Here is a 21,381-nt window from a genome sequence, read left to right as displayed (position 1 = left end):
CCTTTAGCATTTGTTGTAAAGCTGGTTTGGTTGTGCTGAATTCTCTTAGCTTTTGCTTGTCTGTAAAGGTTTTAATTTCTCCATCAAATCTGAATGAGATCCTTGCTGGATAGAGTAATCTTGACTGTAGGTTCTTCCCTTTCATCACTTTAAATATGTCCTGCCACTCCCTTCTGGTTTGCAGAGTTTCTGCTGAAAGATCAGCTGTTAACCTTATGGGGAATCCCTTGTATGTTATTTGTTGTTTTTCACTTTCTGTTTTTAATAATTTTTCTTTGTATTTAATTTTTGATAGTTTGATTAATATGTGTCTTAGCGTGTTTCTCCTTGATTTATCCTGTATGGAACTCTCTGTGCTTCCTGGACTTGACTGACTATTTCCTTACCCATATTAGGAAAGTTTTCAACTATAATCTCTTCAAATATTTTCTCAGACCCTTTCTTTTTCTCTTCTTCTTCTGGGATGCCTATAATTCGAATGTTGGTGTATTTAATATTGTCCCAGAAGTCTCTGAGACTGTCCTCAATTCTTTTCATTCTTTTTTCTTTATTCTGCTCTGCAGTAGTTATTTCCACTATTTTATCTTCCAGGTCACTTATCCATTCTTCTGCCTCAGTTATTCTGCTATTGATCCCTTCTAGAGAATTTTTAATTTCATTTATTGTGTTGTTCATGATTGTTTGTTTGCTCTTTACTTCTTCTAGGTCCTTGTTAAACGTTTCTTGTATTTTCTCCATTCTATTTCCAAGATTTTGGATTGTCTTTGCTGTCATTATTCTGAATTCTTTTTCAGGTAGACTGCCTATTTCCTCTTCATTTGTTAGGTCTGATGGGTTTTTACCTTGCTCCTTCATCTGCTGTGTGTTTCTTTGTCTTCTCATTTTGCTTATCTTACTGTGTTTGGGGTTTCCTTTTCTCAGGCTGCTGGTTCGTAGTTTCCGTTGTTTTTGGTGTCTGCCCCCAGTGACTAAGGTTGCTTCAGTGGGTTGTGTCAGCTTCCTGGTAGAGGGGACTAGTGCCTGTGTTCTGGTGGATGAGGCTGGATCTTGCCTTTCTGGTGGGCAGGTCCACATCTGGTAGTGTGTTTTGGGGTGTTTGTGACCTTATTATGATTTTAGACAGCCTCTCCACTAATGGGTGGGGTTCTGTTCCTGTCTTGCTAGTTGTTTGGCATAGGGTGTCCAGCACTGTAGCTTGCTGGTCGTTGAGTGGAGCTGGGTCTTGGCGTTGAGATGGAGATCTCTGGGATATTATCGTCATTTGATATTACGTGGATCTGGGAGGTCTCTGGTGGACCAATGTCCTGAACTTGGCTCTCCCACCTCAGAGGCACAGCCCTAATGCGTGACTGGAGCACCAAGAGTGTGTCATCCACGTGGCTCAGAATAAAAGGGAGAAGAAAAGAAAAAAAGAAAGAGAAAGATAAAATAAAATAATATAAAGTAAAATAAAATTAAAAAGGTATTAGAATAAAAAACAAAAAGTCATTATTAGAAAAAGTTTTTTAAGTGATTACTATATGGTTTCTTTTAAATTAACATCTTGCCTACAGTTGATTAATATTGGGTGGCTTAGACTATTTAAGACAACCATAAGCTTCTAAAGAGTGTGGACGTGTTGTATTACACTGCTTTTGTATTCCTTTGGGCATGTCCTTAATAGGTGACTGAATCACTGATTATAGATCTTCCTCTCTAAGTAATTATAATCTTTAGTAATCTGTTACCTCAAACTATACTTCAGGTTCCTTCAAGTAAAAGAGTATAGTCATGTGAATAAGGGTGATACAAATTATAGTACTGTATTACTTTGCTGTTAGAAAAGGACTTTCACATACGTGTTTTCATTTGTGATTAACAAAAGCTGTATGAGGCAAATTGGGTATAATGATCACCATTTGCTTTATAGGTATTTCTGATGGTAAAAAGATATTTTAAAAAAATGGCTTTGAAATGAAATCTCTAACATTATGGGAAATATCATTATATTATTACCAATGTGGATAAAACATTTGTTTGCAGTTGGAGCCCCGAAGTCTCATTAAAACAATCTCCCTGGATATCATTTGTGGGAATAGTTCAGGGTGGTATGACAGAGAAGGTGCTGTGAAGTATAAAACACTGCAGTGTTTCATGGAACGACATAGGAAAGCTACTCTCATCATAAGAAATGGTATTTCTAGATGTTTCCTCTTTGATATAAATCCAAATGAATCCTAATTTCTTAGTCTGTTTTGTCTCTGAAAAATGGAAAATTGTCTGTAATCACAATATTATGTTAGAACATTTCCTTTTCTCCTTTTTTCCTGGGGGGACAGGGGGAAGAGGGAAGAGAAGGTGTTAAATTTAGTGCTGTGTCTCTATGTATATATGTTAGACACATTCAGAAGAAAATGGTTCTGTTACAAATAGATAAACCTTTCTTTGAAAGAGTCGTAAACCCTTACACAGTGGAAAAAATTTTTTTAATGCCGGGGCAGTTAAACAGGCATATATAAATAAAAGCCATTATACTCTTGTCATTTTAAGGTTGCAAGAGTATTCTGGTTTACAAAAGCACCCAACCCCAACATGGAAACAGGAAAATAAACATGGCCTTAAAATGAATCAAAACAGAGGTATGTAAAGCCAACTTTAAGAAACAGAAAACCATTTTCTATTTCTAGGTCAAAATGCAACCAATTAAGTTAGAATGTGCCGACTAGAGGGAAGATTGATCATTAATAGAAGCAAGGAGAGAGAGAAATGTTGGTGTGATGTCTCCTGGGAAACCATCTAGTCTAATCACCACCTTTAATGCATAAAGAAACTGAAACCCAGAAAGAAAAAGTGATTCTTGTCCAAGGCCGATCACTGATTCACATTTGAACCAGAACTAAAAATCAGGATTCTTCACATACACCCTAGGTCTCTAAATTATAGAGCCAACACATTTCCCCTCTCTGAAAGCAAAAGTTGCTAGGCAATAGCAGAAATACAGCAGGCTGGGCTTCCCTGGTGGTGCAGTGGTTAAGAATCTGCCTGCCAATGCAGGGGACACGGGTTCTAGCCCTGGTCCAGGAAGATCCCATGTGCTGCGGAGCAACTAAGCCTGTGCACCACAACTACTGAGCCTGCACTCTAGAGCCCGTGAGCCACAACTACTGAACCCACGTGCCAAAACTACTGAAGCCCCTGCGCCTAGAGCCCGTGCTCCACAAGAAAAGCCACCGCAATGAGAAGCCTGCACACTGCAACAAAAAGTAGCCCCCGCTTGCCACAACTAGAGAAAGCCCGTGCACAGCAATGAAGACCCAACACAGCCAAAAATAAATAAATAAAATGAATAATAATAAAAAAAAGAAAGAAATACAGGAGGCTTATTTGGTTGTTTTTGTTGTTGTTGTTATTTTCTCATGCTGGTATCAATGATTAGGAAGATTGTCATGCCAGCCTAGTGTTTTGATTTTGTATCTTCCCTTGGAAGAAACATTATCTTTGTGTGTTTAAGTGACTTGCACGTAAAAATTAGCATCAAAAATTTAAATACAGGCCTTTTCAATAACTTGCACAGTGCTGCTTAAAAAAAAAACAAAAAAAAAAACAGAACAAAAAAAACTTATAAAAGAGGCCATATGACTTAGTGAAAAGCTGTCTTTTGAAAAAGTTGCCACACATTTTACTCCATGCTTTTCAGGAATTATCTCCTTTCACTTCATAATTGCTGCTAGCAGTGGCCAAGCTAACTATTAAATAGTGTTTTTGACCTTATGAACTGTTTCATAGTTCTGTAAAGTACATAGACATTTTTTCCCCAGGAATAGAAATGCTTCTGATACTATGTTGAAAGGCATTATTAGTGAAATTAGAATATGATAACAAACTGCAGATGGTAAAAGATTACTTCCTGGCAGAGAATAAATCCAAGTGCATTTTATGCTAAGTGACATGTGATTATCCATAAATTGTAATAGTGGTGATAGATTCACAAATGGATAAATGTGATCTGGCTGCTGTTGCCAAATATATGTCTGAATCAGATCAAGATAAAATCACATATTAAAGATTGAGAAGAAAATTAAAATAGTTTTGCAATTAATTGGAATATATTACATTAGAAAATTATGAATTTTCATATTTGCTACAATAAAGCATACAAGTAGCCATTTTAGTTCACTTAAAAACCATAGGTTCTGTTTAGTTGAAAATCATCTGAAACATACACATTATTAAAATATTATTTTAATGAAATTAAATTTTTAAATGAATGTTTGTAGACTAAAGAGGTAACAGACTGTATTTGATGTATTGCTGCTACAAAAGCATCCATGGAGAATATTGTTTTTAAAGACATATTAAATGTTCTAATCTATTACATATTATATTGTAGTCATACTTTTAAGAAATATTCACTGAGGTAAATATTTACTGAGGTCCCCTATATGCCAAGAACATCTGAGTAAAAAAAAAAAAAAAAAGCACAGCATCTCTGCTTTCATTGAACTTATTTATGCTAGTCCTATTACAAAGGAATATTGATGTTTCTAAATAGTGCATGTAGGGAATGCTAAACAAAACCTTTGTTATGAAGGACAGTTTCTTCTCACTTTTCCCCTGCTACTTTGGTCAACTCCATTTAGAATTCTTCTTTATCAGCAAGAGTAGACTGTTTCTGTGAAACAGGCAGACTTTGAGTAACATTGATGTGCTACAAAGGCTAAAAGTGGTAGTGTAATTTGTAACGTAAGTAAGCTACCTTATTTTGTATCCACTTTGGAGATCAGACTGCAACTATACCGTTCATTCAATTATTCATTCATTTAATTCATTCATGCAATTCATTCAATGCCTATGTAGACTAATCTTTGTTCTAGGTTTTGTGCAAAGGAGACAAAGCTCCTGCTCTGATGTAGCTTATATCTTCTTGGGAAGAAAGAGTGAAAATATAGAAACAAATAGGTATGCAGTAAGATGATGATAAATGTTAAGGAAAAATTAGAGTCATGAGATAGAGAGTAACAGGGATGCTATTGAAAGAGAGGCTGCAATAGCATAGGCTTAGCATGAGGGAATAAGATGAAAGAATATGTGAGTAAAAAGCACCCAGGCAAAAGAAACAGAGAGAAAAGAGGCTGCACTGAAGAGCAAAAAGCCCTGTGTGGCTAAAGTAGAAGGAGCAAGTCTGAATGTAATAGGGTTAGGTTCAGAGTTGTGACCAGGAGTGAGCTTATACAGGACCTAGGGGCCTTATAAGAAAGTTCCCTGAAGAGGAGTAATTTTTTTTTTTTATTCATACAATTAGTGTGCCTGAATGTCATTGCTGTCAAGGAATAAAATATTAGTAAAAGAAATAAAATTATTCCTAGTGATAGTCAAAGCAGTGCACTCTTTCTAATCCTTAAACTCTGTCTAAATGTAATTAACAAACTATGATTGAATTTACAAGATTCTAGGAACTGGGTTTCAAACAAACATTGGAGAAGACAGTGTCTAATCCAGGAGACTGGCACACAAGTAGGTAATTACCCCAGGTGTTGGAACTGTCAGACAGAAACAACAAAAATAACTGCACTTAATATGCGAGCAGGAAAGGTGAATAACATAAATGAATAATAGGGGAAATTTAGCAGAAAAAGTTTAGACTAAAGCAGTACATTAAAAAAAAAATGTAAAGGACTAAATACCTATATTAGAACAAAAGAAAGGTCTAAAATTTGTGATCACAGATTCTACCCTAGAAAAAGAAGAGCAAACTAAACTCAAATTAAGCAGAAAAAAAGGAAATTATAAATATCAGAATGGAAATCAATGATATAGAAAACAACAGCAAAAAAGCAACAGAGAAAAATCAACAAAACCAAAAGCTATTTAAGAAAATTAATAAAAGTAATAGTCCTCAACCAGTCCCTCCCATCAGGAAACTTGCACAAGCCTCTTAGATAGCCTAATCCACCAGAGGGCAGACAGCAAAAGCAAGAAGAACTACAATCCTGCAGCCTGTGGAACACAAACCACATTCACAGAAAGATAGACAAGATGAAAAGGCAGAGGGCTATGTACCAGATGAAGGAGCAAGATAAAACCCCAGAAAAACAACTAAATGAAGTGGAGATAGGGAACCTTCCAGAAAAAGAATTCAGATTAATGATAGTGAAGATGATCCAGGACCTCGGAAAAAGAATGGAGACAAAGATCGAGAAGATGCAAGAAATGTTTAACAAAGACTTCGAAGAATTAAAGAACAAACAGAGATGAACAATACAATAACTGAAATGAAAACTACACTAGAAGGATTCAAGAGTAGAATAACTGAGGCAGAAGAACGGATAAGTGACCTGGAAGACAGAATGGTGGAATTCACTGCTGCAGAACAGAATAAAGAAAAAAGAATGAAAAGAAATGAAGACAGCTTAAGAGACCCCTGGGACAACATTAAATGTAACAACATTCACATTATAGGGGTCCCAGAAGGAGAAGAGAGAGAGAAAGGACCTGAGAAAATATTTGAAGAGATTATAGTGGAAAACTTCCCTAACATGGGAAAGGAAATAGCCACCCAAGTCCAAGAAGCGCAGAGAGTCCCATTCAGTATAAACTCAAGGAGAAACACACCGAGACACATAATAACCAAATTGGCAAAAATTAAAGGCAAAGAAAAATTATTGAAAGCAGCAAAGAAAAAACAACAAATAACATACAAGGGAACTCCCATAAGATTAACAGCTGATTTCTCAGCAGAAACTCTACAAGCCAGAAGGGAGTGGCATGACATATTTAAAGTGATGAAAGGGAAGAACCTACAGTCAAAATTACTCTACCCAGCAAGGATCTCATTCAGATTCGATGGAGAAATCAAAAGCTTTACAGACAGGCAAAAGCTAAGAGAATTCAACACCACCAAACCAGCTCTACATCAAATGATAAAGGAACCTCTCTAAGTGGGAAACACAAGAGAAGAAAAGTACCTTCAAAAACAAACCCAAAACAATTAAGAAAATGGTAATAGGAACATACATATTGATAATTACCTTAAATATGACTGGATTAATTGCTCCAACCAAAAGACACAGGCTTGCTGAATGGATACAAAAACAAAACCCGTATATATACTGTCTACAAGATACCCCCTTCAGACATAGGGACACATACAGACTGAAAGTGAGGGGATGGAAAACGATATTCCATGCAAATGGAAATCAAAAGAAAGCTGGAGTAGCAATACTCATATCAGATAAAATAGACTTTAAAATAAAGAGCATTACAAAAGACAAGAACAGACACTACATAATGATCAAGAGATCAACCCAAGTGGAAGATATAACAATTTTAAATATATATGCACCCAACACAGGAGCACCTCAATACATAAGGCAACCGCTAACAGCTATAAAAGAGGAAATCGACAGTAACACAATAATAGTGGGGGACTGTAACACCTCATTTACACCAATGGACAGATCATCCAAACAGAAAATTAATAAGGAAACACAAGATTTAAATGACACAATAGATCAGATAGATTTAATTGATATTTATAGGACATTACATCCAAAAACAGCAGATTACACTTTCTTCTCAAGTGCGCACAGAACATTCTCCAGGATAGATCACATCTTGGGTCACAAATCAAGCCTCAGTAAATTTAAGAAAATTGAAATCATATCAAGCATCTTTTCTGACCACAACGCTATGAGATTAGAAATGAATTACAGGGAAAAAAACGTAAAAAACACAAACACTTGGAGGCTAAACAATACATTACTAAATAACCAAGAGATCACTGAAGAAATCAAAGAGGAAATCAAAAAATACCTGGAGACAAATGACAGGAAAACAGGATGATCCAAAACCTATGGGATGCAGCAAAAGCAGTTCTAAGAGGGAAGTTTATAGCTATACAAGCCTACCTAAAGAAACAAGAAAAATCTCAAGTAAACAATCTAACCTTACACCTAAAGGAACTAGAGAAAGAAGAACAATCAAAACCCAAAGTTAGCAGAAGGAAAGAAATCATAAAGATCAGAGTGGAAATAAATGAAATAGAAACAAAGAAAACAATAGCAAAGATCAATAAAACTAAAAGCTGGGTCTTTGAGAAGATAAACAAAATTGATAAACCATTAGCCAAACTCAACAAGAAAAAGAGGGAGAGGACTCAAATCAATAAACTTAGAAATGAAAAAGGAGAATTTACAACAGACACCACAGAAATACAAAGCATCCTAAGATACTACTACAAGCAACTCTATGCCAATAAAATGGACAACCTGGAAAAAATGGACAAATTCTTAGAAATGTATAACCTTCTAAGACTGAACCAGAAAGAAATAGAAAATATGAACAGACCAATCACAAGTAATGAAATGGAAACTGTGATTAAAAATCTCCCAGCAAACAAAAGTCCAGCACCAGATGCTTCACAGGTGAATTCTATCAAACATTTAGAGAAGAGTTAACACCCATCCTTCTCAAACTCTTCCAAAAAATTGCAGAGGAAGGAACACTCCCAAACTCATTCTATGAGCCCACCATCACCCTGATACCCAAACCAGACAAAGATAGTACAAAAAAGGAAAATTAGATGAATATAGATGCAAAAATCCTCAACAAAATACTAGCAAACAGAATCCAACAACACATTAAAAGGATCATACACCATGATCAAGTGAGATTTATCCCAGGGATGCAAGGATTCTTCAATATATGCAAATCAATCAATGTGATACACCATATTAACAAACTGAAGAATAAAAACCATTTGATCATCTCAATAGATGCAGAAAAAGCTTTTGACAAAATTCAACACCCATTTATGATAAAAACTCTCCACAAAGTGGGCATAGAGGGAACCTACCTCAACATAATAAAGGCCATATACGACAAACCCACAGCAAACATCCTTCTCAATGGTGAAAAACCGAAAGCATTTCCTCTAAGATCAGGAACGAGACAAGGATGTCCACCCTCACCACTATTATTCAACATAGTTTTGGAAGTCCTAGCCATGGCAATCAGTGAAGAAAAAGAAATAAAAGTAATACAAATTGGAAAAGAAGAAGTAAAACTGTCACTGTTTGCAGATGACATGATACTATACATAGAGAATCCTAAAGATGTCACCAGAAAACTACTAGAGCTAATCAATGAATTTGGTGAAGTTGCAGGATACAAAATTAATGCACAGAAATCTCTTGCATTCCTATAAAATAATGATGAAAAATCTGAAGGAGAACTTACAGAAACACTCCCATTTACCATTGCAACAAAAAGAATAAAATACCTAGGAATAAACCTACCTAGGGAGACAAAAGACCTGTATGCAGAAAGCTATAAGACACTGTTGAAAGAAATTAAAGATGATACCAACAGATGGAGAGATATACCATGCTCTTGGATTAGAAGAATCAATATTGTGAAAATGACTATACTACCCAAAGCAATCTACAGATTCAATGCAATCCGTATCAAGCTACCAATGGCATTTTTTACAGAACTAGAACAAAAAATCTTAAAATTTGTATGGAGACACAAAAGACCCCGAATAGCCAAAGCAGTCTTGAGGGAAAAAAAGGAGCTGGAGGAATCAGACTCCCTGACTACAGACTATACCACAAAGCTACAGTAATCAAGACAGTATGGTACTGGCACAAAAACAGAAATATAGATCAATGGAACAGCGTAGAAAGCCCAGAGATAAACCCACTCACCTATGTTCAACAAATCTATGACAAAGGAGGCAAGGATATACAATGGAGAAATGACAGTCTCTTCAATAAGTAATGCTGGGAAAACTGGACAGCTACATGTAAAAGAATGAAATTAGAACACTCCCTAACACCATACACAAAAATAAACTCAAAATGGATTCAAGACCTAAATGTAAGACCGGACACTATAAAACTCTTAGAGGAAAAACACTCTTTGACATAAATCACAGCAAGATCTTTTTTGATCCACCTCCTTGAGTAATGGAAATAAAACCAAAAATTAAAAAATGGGACCTAATTAAGCTTAAAAGCTTTTGCACAGCAAAGGAAACCATATACAAGATGAAAAGACAACCCTTAGAATGGGAGAAAATATTTGCAAACAAATCAACAGACAAAGGATTAATCTCCAAAATATATAAACAGCTCATGCAGCTCAATATTAAAAAAACAAACAACCCAATCCAAAAATAGGCAGAAGACCTAAATAGACATTTCTCCAAAGAAGACATACAGATGGCCAAGAAGCACATGAAAAGATGCTGAACATCACTAATTATTAGAGAAATGCAAATCAAAACTACAATGAGGTATCACCTCACACCAGTTAGAATGGACATCATCAGAAAATCTACAAACAACAAATGCTGGAGAGGACGTGGAGAAAAGGGAACCCTCTTGCACTGTTGGTGGGAATGTAAATTGATACAGCCTCTATGGATAACATTATGGAGGTTCCTTAAAAAACTAAAAATAGAATTACCATATGACCCAGCAATCCCAGTACTGGGCATATACCCAGCAAAAACCATAATTCAAAAAGACACATGCACCCCAATATTCACTGCAGCACTATTTACAATAGCCAGGTCATGGAAGCAACCTAAACGCCCATCGACAGATGAATGGATAAAGAAGATGTGGTACATATATACAATGGAATATTACTCAGCCATAAAAAGGAACAAAATTGGGTCATTTGTAGAGAAGTGGATGAATCTAGAGACTGTCATACAGAGTGAAGTAAGGCAGAAAGAGAAAAACAAATATCATATATTAACGCATATATGTAGAACCTAGAAAAATGGTACAGATGAACCGGTTTGCAGGGCAGAAATTGAGACACAGACGTAGAGAACAAACGTATGGACACCAAGGGGGAGAAGTTGCATGGGGGTGGTGGTGTGATGAATTGGGAGATTGGGATTGACACATATACACTAATATGTATAAAATGGATAACTATAAGAACCTGCTGTATGAAAAAATAAATAAAATACAAAAGCTAAAAAAAAAAAAAAGAAACACTTGAGAACCTTGTAAAAAAAAAAATAATAATAATAATAATCCTCTAGCCAGACTGATCAGGAAGAAAAGAGAGATGATACAAATTACAATATCATGAGTGAGAAAGGCAGCATCACTACAGATTCTGTAGATATTAAAAGGATTGCATGATAATATTATGAACACCTTTATGCCAATAAATTTGACAACTTAGATGAAAAGGGCAAATTCCTTAAAGACACAGACTACCAAGGCTCACTCAAAAGGAAATAAATAAGCTGAACATCCCCATATCTGTTTTAAAAATAGATTTTACAGTTAAAAAACTTTCACGAAAACAAAACTCCACTTCCAGAAAGTTTTACTCTTGAGTTCTACCAAACATTAAAGAAGAAATAACACTAATTAAACACAGATTCTTCCAGAAAACTAAATAGGTGTTACTACATTCCAACTCATTTACTGAGGCCAACATTATCCTTGCAAACCTGGTTTAACATTCAGAAATCAGTCAATGTACTTATCCATATTAAGAGACTAAGGAAAAAAATGTAATTATCTCAATGGATGCAGAAAAAGCTTTTGACAGAATATAACATCCATTGCTGATAAAAACTCTCAGCAAGCTAGTAATGAAAGCGAACTTCCTCAGCTTCAGAGAGTTCATGGTCAAAAAAATCTTACAGGTTTAATTTATCAAAGACCAAATATTTAATTATTTAATTATCAAAGACCAAATGTTTTTCTCCTGAGATCATGAACGAGGAAAAAGTGGCTGTTCTTACCATGTATATTCAACATTGTACTGGTACTAGCCAGTGCAATAGGCATAAAAAGGAAATAAAAAGGTACACAGATTAGAAAGGAAGAAGTACAAATGCCTTTATTTGAAGATTACATGACTATCTGAATCTACAAAAAAAGGAAACTAAAACTAATAATGAGTTTAATAAGATTCTGTAATGCAAAATCAGTATGCAACAATCTGATGTATTTCTATACTCTAGCCATGAAAAATTAAATTAAAATTTAAAAATTTATTTTTCTGTCTAGGTAATAAGTATTTTTATTGAAGTACAGTTTCATTTACAATAGAATATAAATATAAAAAATACTTAGCAACAAATATGTCAAAGGAAAGGAAGACCTATTTACTGAATACTACAAAATATTGCTTATAAAAAATTTGACTGAATTAAATGAAGATATATACCATGGTAATAAATCAGAAGACTCAGTATTGTTAATATGTCAAAAAAATTATTGGTATAGGCTCCTAGACTGCTGGAAAAATAATAGAAATCGTAGTATAAATAGCATGGCAGTAGGAGAACGTGTGGAATGGCAGGCAGATGTGATGGCAAAGAACGGGAGATAAGAGGTAAACATGAAACTGTAGACTGGGGCCAGATCTTGAAGGGCTTTGTACACCACGCCAAGAGCTTAAGCTTTTCTTGAAGAAGTTGGAAGTCATTGGCTGTTTTATCTGTGTTTAACTTTTAATTTTCAAGTAGTTTTAGATTTATAGAAAAATTTCAAAAATAGTGCAAAGAGTTCCTTTGTATTTCTCACCCCCTTCCCCTGATATTAATGTATTACCTAGCCATAGTACAATTATCAAGAACAGGCAGTTAACACTAATACAGTATTACTGAGTGAGCTACAGACCTTACTCAAAATTCATCAATTTCCTTAGTAACTTTCTTTCTGTTCTAGAATTTTATTCAGGATCCCGTATTGCATTTAGTTTTCATTTCTCCTTAGATCCTCCAGTTTGTAATAGCTCCTCAGTCTTTTATTGATGACCTTTAAGACACAGAAATGACTTAGTGAGATCTAAAAAAAATAGATAATACTTGTTTACAATGTGGATGATCGGAGAAAGGTTAAGCTGAAGGCTATGAAATCACACCAGCTTGGAGACAGTTTTAGTAATTGGGTTAGTGGTGATATAGATTGGACTGAATACATAGTTCATCATATTTTTTACCAAGATCTTCTTATTCTTATAATATTTAATTTGCTGTAGTGTATTAATATTCTGTCACTTGTCTTGAAAGAATCAGTTCTAAATCCAGGATGTGCCATATTATAAAAGAATAAACATTTTAATAACTAGAATGTCTGTAAAATGATGGAAAAAGTTTTGAAGACAGACATATAGTGTAATATGGATTATTATTCTTGTCACAATTGTGTTTAATCCTCACTCTTTGTTAGCTGGGATTATGCAGACAAAGATCAAATTTTACCTGTATCAACTAAATATAACATTCTGCACTCATGTAGTTTCTTAAAGTCCTATAGCTATCTTTCCGGGAGTCCTAACTTCTGTCAGCTGGTGATCAGTCATAGGGTATAGGATGGTGAAGATGTCGTTTGAGATAAATTTATCATTTTATAAGTCCATAGGCTGTGGGAAGAAGGCCTTTCTACATGTGATATTAAGCAAAATATTCCCAAAAGTCAAAGATTGACCAATTTGATTGTATAATAATCTTAAATCTTCTAAACTGTACATAAATTTAAAATACAGGAAGAGTAAAGAGATATTTTAACACATAAATAGCAGATAAAGGGCTGATACTGAAAATATGTGACGCTTTCCTTCAAATTAATGACAAAAAGACAAACCCATTCAAAGGTCACATTTGTTGCCTATCCTTCCATCCTCATCTTAACACCACTCTCCATCGTGGTCTCTGTACTCTAGCTACCTGCTTCTTCTTTCTGCCTCTTAGGTAATACATGTTCTTTCTACCACAGCATCTTTCTGTGGTAGAAAGCATCTACCACATTATATTTCTTCTAGTTGGAAATATTTTCTTCACCCCTTTTCATCAAGGTAACTCCTTTTCACTACTTATTCTTCATATTCCCAACTCATAGTCTAGGAAAAATGCTTTTGAGCTACTATAGACTAATGACTCCTTTTGACCTTACCTCTATTTACCACATCATTATACATTCATGTGAACATCTTATGTCTCTCCCATTATACACTTAACCTATTTTTGACCCTTTCATCCTGAGTACCTGACACTTGCCTGGTATAGTGTATACCTTTGACATATGCAACGTATAGATGTATATGTACATAAATATGTGTGTTCATTGCATAATTACCAAACTAACATTAAAAGGAGAGGGGACTAATCTGAATTTTTATAAAATAGGAGGCTATGGAAATACATAATTGAAAGGTTGTAAAGTACGTATTAATATCATAAAATCCAAGTTCCAGCCTTGTCTCCACTACTTACTGAAAACGTAAGAATAAGACTTAATTTACTGTTCAATAAATGAGGATAGGAATTTATTCAATATAATCATGTTGATAAAATCGTAAAATGAATATAAAAACATTTTGTAAGTTCCAAACATATATACATAGATAAAGTAATATTTAGTCAATATTTTTTATCACTTTTATCACATCATTATTGGTAAAACCACTCTAGGGCTTGAGTGGAATTATACTTAATATTTCATTGTTGCTTCTCAGTAGCTTTTCTCATCCTTGGCCAAATATTTTGTATATAATCTTCATATTTGGAGCTGAAAGTATAGAGGTAATGCCTTAATCCCAAATCCAAAAAGAAAAAAAAAAAAGAATGGTATCAAAATCATTACACTTTCTCTTTTACATCTGGGAGGCTGACATTTTCTGAATCTTGTAGTAAGAGAGAGTTACATGTCTTCCAGTTATTTATATGGGCCTTTATCTTTAAAAACAGCCATTTTCTACTTCTTATGGTCCAGGCATTGAAGCCTGTGCCAAGTCTGAATCCCAGCTCTGCCATTTACTAATGGTATGAATTTGGACCATGTATTTAACTTCATACATTCAAACTGAGCCAGTATATTTACTTCAAAATGAGAAAAATAAAACTCTTCTATACAGGGTTGTTATGAACATTAAATGGAAAAATAAAATGACTTATAGTAGGTCCTAGGTTAAATGTTTAGTCCATCTGAGGCTTAGATTATGAATTATAACTAAAGGTTCGTGATGGCAATAGATGACTGAAAAAATAGTTGACTGAAAATTGTTCAGTTGAGTTCATTTGATGACTGGTAATCAACCATTTTAGCCATTTATATTCCCTGTAAGAAAAAATTGTCTTAATGCTTTTTAATTATAATTAAATGAATTTTTCCATATTCTCACTTCCTAAGTAGATAATTATGATTAAATTGGACCTTGTAACACTGTATATATAAAGACCATCTTGATTTAGAAGAATTTGTTTCAAATAATTGTATTTTTGGCAAACTATATTAATCATATGTCAAATTAATCCCACCTTTAATATGCCACCTCTCAGATGGTTGCTGAAAATCATAATTTACGAAGAATGCTAAATATCTGGACAGGCTGAAACTGGTTTGTGTTACTATACTCTTACAACTATAAAAGCAAAGGTCAGGTGTGTTTTGGTAGATGAAAAAGGAAATAAGCAATTATAAATACTATGCTTGTGATTCATTAATGAATGAAATAGACAAAAAAGTTAAATTAAATTCAGCCCTTATAGAAAGAGTACAAATCTTTCTTATCTGCCATGGAAGCTTACCTTATTTTCTCATCTATAAGAGCTTACTGATTATAAAATTCAATATTGATTAATGATTTTTCAAGAAAAATAATCCATCATATTAAATGCATTGATCAATTCTGAAATATGTCCTGATTTCAGATATTATAAAACATATCTGAGAAACTGCATACATTTTATTTTTTAAATTAATTTTTATTGGAGTAGAGTTTCTTTACTATGTTGTGTTAGGTTCTACTGTACAGCAAAATGAATCAGCTATACATATACATATATCCCCTCTTTTTTGGATTTCCTTCCCATTTAGGTCACCACAGTGCATTAAGTAGAGCTCCCTGTGCTATACAGTATATTCTCATTAGTTGTCTATCTTATACATAGTATCAATAGTGTATATGTGTCAATCCCAATCTCCCAATTCCTCCCATTCCCCCCTTCCCCCTTGGTATCCATACATTTGTTCTCTACGTCTGTGTTTCTATTTTTGCTTTGCAAATAAGATCATCTGTAACATTTTTCTAGATTCCACATATATGCGTTAATATATGATATTTGTTTTTCTCTTTCTGACTTACTTGGCTCTGTATGACAGTCTCTAGGTCCACCCACGCCTCTACAAATGACCCAATTTCCTTCCTTTTTATGGCTGAGTAATATTCCATGGTATATATGTACCACATCTTCTTTATCCATTCCTCTGTTGATGGACATTTAGGTTGCTTCCATGTCCTGGCTATTGTAAATAGTGCTGCAGTGAACATTGGGGTGCATGTATCTTTTTGAATTATGATTTTCGCTGGGTATATGCCCAGTAGTGGGATTGCTGGGTCATATGGTAGTTCTATTTTTAGTTTTTTAAGGAACCTCCATACTGCTTTCCATAGTGGCTGTATTAATTTACATTCCCACCAACAGTTTAGGAGGGTTCCCTTTTCTCCACACCCTCCCCAGCACTTACTGTTTGTAGATTTTTTGATGATGGCCATTCTGACCAGTGTGAGGTGATACCTCATTGTAGTTTTGATTTGCATTTCTCTAATAATTAGTGATGTTGAGCATCTTTTCATGTGTTTGTAGCCATCTGTATGTCTTCTTTAGAGAAATGTCTAATTAGGTCTTCCACCCATTTTTTGATTGGGTTGTTTTTTTTGATATTGAGCTGCATGAGCTGTTTGTATATTTTGGAGATTAATCCTGTGTCAATTGCTTCATTTGCAAATATTTTCTCCCATTCTGAGAGTTGTCTTTTTGTCTTGTTTATGGTTTCCTTTGCTGTGTAAAAGCTTTTAAGTCTAATTAGGTCCCATTTGTTTATTTTTGTTTTTATTTTCATTAGTGTAGGAGGTGGCCCAATAAAGATCTTGCTGCGGTTTATGTCAAAGAGTGTTTTTCCTATGTTTTCCTCTAAGAGTTTTATAGTGTCAGGCCTTACATTTAGGTCTTTAATCCATTTTGAGTTTATTTTCTTGTATGGTGTTAGGGAGTGTTCTAATTTTATTCTTTTACACATAGCTGTCCAGTTTTCCCAGCACAACTTGTTGAAGAGGATCTCTTTTCTCCATTGTATATTTTTGCCTCCTTTGTCATAGATTAGGTGACCATAGGTGCATGCTTTTATCTCTGGGCTTTCTATGCTGTTCCATTGATCTATATTTCTGTTTTCGTGCCAGTACCATATTGTCTTGATTACTGTAGCTTTGTAGTATAGTCTGAAGTCAGGGAGCCTGATTCCTCCATCTCCATTTTTCTTTCTCAAGATTGCTTTGCTGTTTGGAGTCTTTTGTGTCTCCATACAAATTTTAAGATTTTTGGTTCCAGTTCTGTGAAGAATGCCATTGGTAATTTGGTAGAGTTTGCATTGAATCTATAGATTGCTTTGGGTAGTATAGTCATTTTCACAATATTGATTCTTCCAATCTAAGAACATGGTATATCTCTCCATGTGTTTGTGTCATCTTTGATTTCTTTCAACAGTATCTTATAGTTTTCTGCATACAAGTGTTTTGCCTCCTTAGGTAGGTTTATTCCTAGGTATTTTATTCTTTTTCTTGAATTGTGTCAATATTATACGTTACATCTGAGTTGGAGAAAAATGAAAGAATGAAGTCTTCTTAGTTTATTACTGTAAATAAAAAGAAGATGAGGGTCACTTTTTGGGATACTTTTATTCTTATTAACTCTATGTATCTTCTTTTCCTATACCTCATCCCCACTCACAAACTAAGAAAATTAGAAAAATAGGGAATTTCTGCTCTCCAGTTATGGTTATATTGTCAACAATATTATTGGGAAAAAGTAAAGGAAAGTCAATGAATATTAGATGTTCTGCAACAGTCACCTCAAAGAGCATCGCACTTACAATCCACCAGACTTATGTGTTCCAGAAAGGGTTACACATCAGAACTACTCAGATAACATATCATAATGCAAATACATGACTACCAGTAGAACCTCTAGGAGTGAAGTTAGTCATCTGTATTAAATCTCTACTTTGATTTCTGATGCAAGGGAGATTTTGGAAACAATATGGTAAATAGATTGGGAGCTCTTTGAGGATAGAACCTGCCATATATATTATCTAGTCTCCAAAGAAGTTCCTGGCCCATTGTTGAAAGTTGATAATTAAGTGTTGAAGAATAAGTCTATGAATTGAATGTGCAAAGTCTGATGTGACTTAAAATCATTAGAAGATGTTATATCAGGACAAATTGGTCAATATAAATAAGTCAGAAGAAATATCACAGGGGATAAGTGTATTCAAGAAGGATGGTGCTATCCAAAATTATTTACTGAGTTCTCATTGAATATTGAATAACATATAATCAGTTTCAAAACCCTTAATAGATTTTAATCTTATTTTACTTAATAAAAAAATAAGACAAACTGATTAGCTTCAGAAATGAAAAAATAGTGCACATGAACATCATTTAACTTAAATTTATGTATTTAGACAGAGAACTTCATTTCCATAACTGCCAAATGACCAAAAAGGGTGAAAGTGTTGCTATTAGAAAGAAAAAAGAAAAAAAAAGAAAGCAAAAAAAAGAAGAAAAGAAAGAAGGAAAACAAGAAAGAAAAAAAGAAAGAAGGAAGGGAGAGAGGGAGGGAGAGAAGGAAGGAGGGAAGGAAGGAAGGAAGGGAGGAAAGAAAAGAAAAAGATAAAAGGTATGCTTTCAGCAATTAATGCAGGCTACAAACATCTTTGATAGTGTTACAATTTCAGACAGCTGGAGTCACAAAACCAGCAAGCTGTTCAATATCCCCTATATGTTCGGAGGTGTGTGAGTACATGCATGCATAATTTAAGTAAATCAAAGGGCTTGAAGTCATCAGTGGGAAAGCAGCATGCCATTGAGAAATCCTTGGCTTGGATTCTTATAATAAAACAGTGGTGGATACACACATAAACATGCTGATATTTCAAATTCAGTTTTCACACTGTATGTAATGAATTAAAGTGTGCATTGTATGTAACTAAAACTCTAAATATTGCAGTCCTCTAACAGTCAAGACATGGAATTCTTATAGTAGAAGATAGACTGCTTCACTAAACTTTGCTTCTGTTCTTGGTATAGCCCTTTATTTTCTCAAATCTGTCTTCTGTCATGAGTCTCTTTTTTTATACTAACTTTTATATAGGGCCCTAGGAAGGGTCAATGCCCAGAGGAAGTCAATTTGTTATCTTCTCTGCTTCAACCAACATTTTATATTGGTAAAATGGACAAAATGGGCATCATATATAGCTCTGACAGGTTGCCTTGCAGACCTATTTTTAATGTGTCCAGCTGTCAACGAGTACCAATCTATTTTAGATGTGTGAGCTCTTTTTTTTTCTCTCCATATTGGGACTACTGCTTTTTACAAACATGAGGATAGGCAATCTCCATTGAGGTTTCCCCGATGGACAGCTCTATCTTTTCTTAGCCATAAAGCAGAAACTAACACACCATTGTAAAGCAATTATACTCCAATAAAGATGTTAAAAAAAAAAATTAAGTTTGTAAATATCCCTTGCTTGCTATGGTGAAAAGGCTATTGAACAATGAGTTAAAGACCTGCTTCTTCTTTTTTTTTTTTTTTTTTGAAGGGGTGTGTGTGTGTGTTCCTAACAACTGTAAACCATTGAAGGTTGGGGGCACTATAAGAGGCATGCATGTCTATGACTTGCAGGCTACTACGCTCCCAGTCTCTTCCTATGAGAAATCTAACACGATGATTCTGCTACTCTTTCTGAGTCTCCGCATCCTTCTCCAAACAGTGTTCTAGGATGCGAACGTACTGACAGTCACGGTTGGCATTGCAGTTAAAGCTGATTTTCCATTCTGGACTACGTGATCTCTAAATTACCTTTCAGATCTAATATTATATGGTTTTCTGATTGCAAATTTCATGATTCTTACTTTGATTTTATAGGGAAAATTCAGTTATTCTTGCTAGTATGTGTAGCAGGATGGATAATACCAAATAGCAGATAATCTTAAAATAACACATTTTGCTTACATAATTGTTTTTAGTGTTTGCTTAATTTGTGTTCTCACTAACAGAGGTTAATGGAAGTAACATAGTTGATAGGAGGAAATCACAAATTATATACTAAAGCAAATTTGTCTGTTAAAGAATGATTAATATATGACTCTTCAGAGTTTATCTTTCTAAATCTGAAGATTAAAATAGACAATTTTCATGTATTGTTATATGTGACAGAATATAATACTGAAACTTATTTTTTCATATCAAACCTCTCTATTTATAACTTTGTAACTTTTGTGGTAAATTTATATAAAATATTACATTCATTTGATCACTTTAAATTATTGTGATCTAAAGATTGAGTTCAGCTGTGTATACCTTAAGGCACTTTTCTTATTTTGATATTAAATGCTAAATGAGCCAAGTTTTTAAGCAAAATCTTTTTTAAAAAGTGAATTTCTACTTGCTTATATAAACAAGCAATAGTCTTGTTTACCTCTGTAGTGAAACAAACTTTTGACCAGTGTTTTTGCATAAATTCATTGAAAGTATAACTATAAATCTGTATTGCTTCCTATAAATGTTGAATTCATGAACATGAATAGGTTCGATGTGTGATTTTTACTGAAACTTCACCTGCAATCTGTTATGGTCTAATAAGCATTGATCCCTGATGCTATCTTTCACAATTATTTGAAATCATATTACCTCGCTCATGCTTGAAAATTATGTCCCTAGTAATTATTAATTTATTTGTATGTGTTGGTTGGCTTAACATTAATCATAATAAATTTATTTGATATTTATATGTGTGTCACTAGTATAGTACTTCTAAACTTTCATTTTGTCAGCTTTCATTAACTGGCCAATTTATTACGTGGAGGTAATTATCGTCTAACTTTTCTCTCAAATTTTTCAAGATATGTGCAATCTATAATAAAGTTTGAATCCTGAGAATGTTATATCTAGAATGCATCAAATCTAGAATTAATACTGGAACAATTATGTTGTCTTATCTTCTCAAATGGAATTAATTTTGCCTTGATTCTTTCTAAATTTACTTTTGATTTTATTTCTAAACTCTTGACTTCAAAGATTGGCATTCTGAGATATCACTTCTGAACTCTTTTTTTCTATATATGCGGTGTCTTTATGTTTACTTATAATTTATATTTTTTCTAGTTTTAAATAGGTTTTGAAGTAAGAGTATATGCATACACAGAATAATTAAAATGAAATTAAAACAGAGATCATAAACCGTGTAGTAGAAATTAGAAATTGTTCTGTTGGAAACCAGGATGAGATAGTTTCTGAAATGTAGACCATGAGTTTTCCTTTTTGATTTCACCATGAGTTTTCTTTTTTCTTTTTTTTTTTAA

At 34.0% G+C, this 21,381-nt stretch overlaps 1 protein-coding gene across 2 annotated transcripts in view; it reads left to right on the top strand.

The window, feature by feature from the left end:
- GRID2 (glutamate ionotropic receptor delta type subunit 2) overlaps positions 1 to 21,381 on the top strand; it is a 1,388,009-nt gene that overhangs the window by 711,261 nt on the left and 655,367 nt on the right. The window lies entirely within an intron of this gene.

The sequence above is a fragment of the Eubalaena glacialis genome, chromosome 5 (assembly GCF_028564815.1).
Source record: "Eubalaena glacialis isolate mEubGla1 chromosome 5, mEubGla1.1.hap2.+ XY, whole genome shotgun sequence".
In the NCBI taxonomy this organism is placed as follows: Eukaryota; Metazoa; Chordata; class Mammalia; order Artiodactyla; family Balaenidae; genus Eubalaena; species Eubalaena glacialis.
The sequence above is the reverse complement of the archived record's forward strand: the minus strand, read 5'-3'. Positions and strand labels throughout refer to the sequence as shown.